Here is a 2466-nt window from a genome sequence, read left to right as displayed (position 1 = left end):
GAAAGAAGCAAGAAGAAATTGAAGAAGCAGAGGCGGCAAACCGAAAGAAAGTAATAATTGCTTTTGACTTGGTTGGCAGTAGGGTATGTTAATTTGTTTTCTCGTGATATAAAATTATAAATATACAGTGATGAATTGGCAGAATTCTTTTTTTTGAACTTGCATGTGCAGCGAATGCTAAAATTCATATTTTTTTCCCTCTATTAAGTTTCAGTAAAATTTCTGATCATTTGTGCATTCTCTCATTCCTCCTTCAATTTTCATCCTCTCATTTTGTCCATTCATTCTCTGGCCCCTATTACCTCTCTTCAATTTCCCTATTTCTCAGCCATTCATGTCCCTTGTCAATTCCTACTCTCATTCCTCCTTCAATTAATTTGTGACTATCAATGTGTGATGTCGAAAGAAAAGGTTTATACGGACGTCGATGGTTTCCATGCTAGAGAATACTATGATTATGGATCTCTCTGCCCTCAATCGGGGTATATTTCTAATAATTTTTGTTCTTTTTTGGGGCTTTGATTGTGTTTCTTTATTGATTAATTACTATATGCATTGTTGTTTATGTTCTTAATTTTTATGAAAAGATCTGTATATTTTCTGGATTTTAGTTTGTGACCTTATTTTCATCATCTTGGTGAATTTAGTTTGATTGGTAGTTTTCAATTTGGGTTCTAATTGACGGGTCGTTATTAATTTGAGGTTTTGATCTAATTAACGTAGTTAAGACTGGAATTCGGAGTTATGGTGTGACGCGGATATATCCAGTAATTTTATCTTACCCTTTGTGCATGATTTAGGTTTTAATTTTCCCTTGTTTCCTGGTGAATAAGTGTAGAGATTGAATTACTTTGATCTAATTCAGATCCAGTTACAGAGATTTGATTGTTATGAACATTTGTGTTTTGATTGTAATGCAAAGAACTCGCTTGTTTTAGATAAACCTAACAACTTTAGATAGAATGTGTGTAAAAGTTAATGTTTGATAGTTGAACCGAAAAATAACTTTAGATTGAGTACTTTGTTAGATTTAAAATCTTTGATTTTAGGTTATAGATGATCATCAAACTCTGTAAACTAGATTTTTGTTATTCCATTTATTTTTCAGATCCTGATTTTTGTTAGGTCCTTAGGGACCAAGTTTGGTTCGTAAATACACTACTACTCGGTTTGGTTCAGATAAAAATGGCAAAATGGCTAACTGAAGAGGAGTTGACACTAATGACTGGTAAAGTTCATTCAAACAACATCGACTTCAACTTCATTCGAAAACTTTGTTTCTCCATTCCCCTTCTCCCTCTCTGTCCCTTTCCAAACTAACGCTGCAAAAGGTAGTGGAGAGCTCTGCTGAAGTTACATATTCTCATTTGGAGCATATGCAAGGAAACCACTTCTCGACAGGTTTGTTGTTTTATTACTATTCATATAATGAACAGTTGCAATTCTTGCCCTTGTTTGTATCACGTGAGACAGAGCTCATTACTCCCTCCGTCCACGTGTTCCATCCATCCTCAATCATTTATTCAATTTTCCTCCCTATCCACAAGCAACCTACTCACATATCCTCATCCACAATCACATCATCATCAAAGATCACCCTACCACTCTTATGAAACTAACGCACGACCACCTCACAAATTTGATTTCGCTCCTCTTTTGATTCCAGGTATGCAATTACAATCACCGCTTTACAATGATTTCGCTGCTTGTATGGTAAGTTTATGTTTTTATTTCTTCTTTTTCGTGTGTTAATTTAATTTGGTCTGCCATTTTATCAACTATTGATTGAACTGGTGGTACTGACTAACTAACTGGGTATTGGAGGTCGAAGTTCCAGATGACGGCGCCAATGGTGGTTGAAAGTGGTGAGTGAAGATGGAGAGTTGGTGATTGTGTCTCTGGTTTTTACTGTACTTTCATATACTTTGATTTGATGAAATAGGGTGTGGGAGTTGATTTAGGCATTCAGCCTGGTTCAAATCGGCAGATTCATCGGTATTCTGGCATGGTAAATTTTTTACTTTCATTCTACTTTCACCTATATTCAGATGTAAGTTTCGTTCTCTATCTCTAATCTATCTATTATATCTAATGAACAACGCTACGTACTAACTACTATTTCTGACTTCGTTCCAGGTGCCCCTTTTTTTTGGGTCGTGTATGGATACCATCTTCATGTTTGTATATGGGATCTACATAACACCTCAGGTTTAATTATGTCTTCATCTTAGGCTTGCTTTTTTCCCCAGAGCCTAATTGATTATTTTATGTTGCCTATGTTGTCTCATCTCTTAACAGTGCTTCTGTTACACTGAGAACCTTTTAGATTTGGTTGATGTGGTCAACATGATTCCATTTTTGCACATTTCAGAGGGAGTTTTTAAGGTTTAGGCACTGCTTATTATTTACTTGCTTATTAGTGCCAATTAAAGCTTTTAAGAGCTTTATTAGTAACTATTACGGTGT

The 2466-nt window shown here is 35.3% G+C and overlaps 1 long non-coding RNA gene across 2 annotated transcripts; it reads left to right on the top strand.

Annotated features, from left to right (window-relative positions):
* Window positions 1-252: 252 nt before the first annotated feature.
* On the top strand, window positions 253-1987 carry LOC141647468 (uncharacterized). Of its 2 annotated transcripts, none has more exons than XR_012545742.1 (3): window positions 253-482; window positions 1180-1401; window positions 1667-1987. It is a non-coding gene; the product is annotated as an uncharacterized LOC141647468 (long non-coding RNA). The 2 variants fall into 2 exon arrangements; XR_012545743.1 differs by having other exon boundaries at window positions 1126-1401.
* Window positions 1988-2466: the final 479 nt, after the last annotated feature.

Source organism: Silene latifolia, chromosome 3, assembly GCF_048544455.1.
Source record: "Silene latifolia isolate original U9 population chromosome 3, ASM4854445v1, whole genome shotgun sequence".
Taxonomy (NCBI): domain Eukaryota; kingdom Viridiplantae; phylum Streptophyta; class Magnoliopsida; order Caryophyllales; family Caryophyllaceae; genus Silene; species Silene latifolia.
Note: the sequence above shows the minus strand (reverse complement) of the source record. Positions and strands in the feature narration are given on the sequence as shown.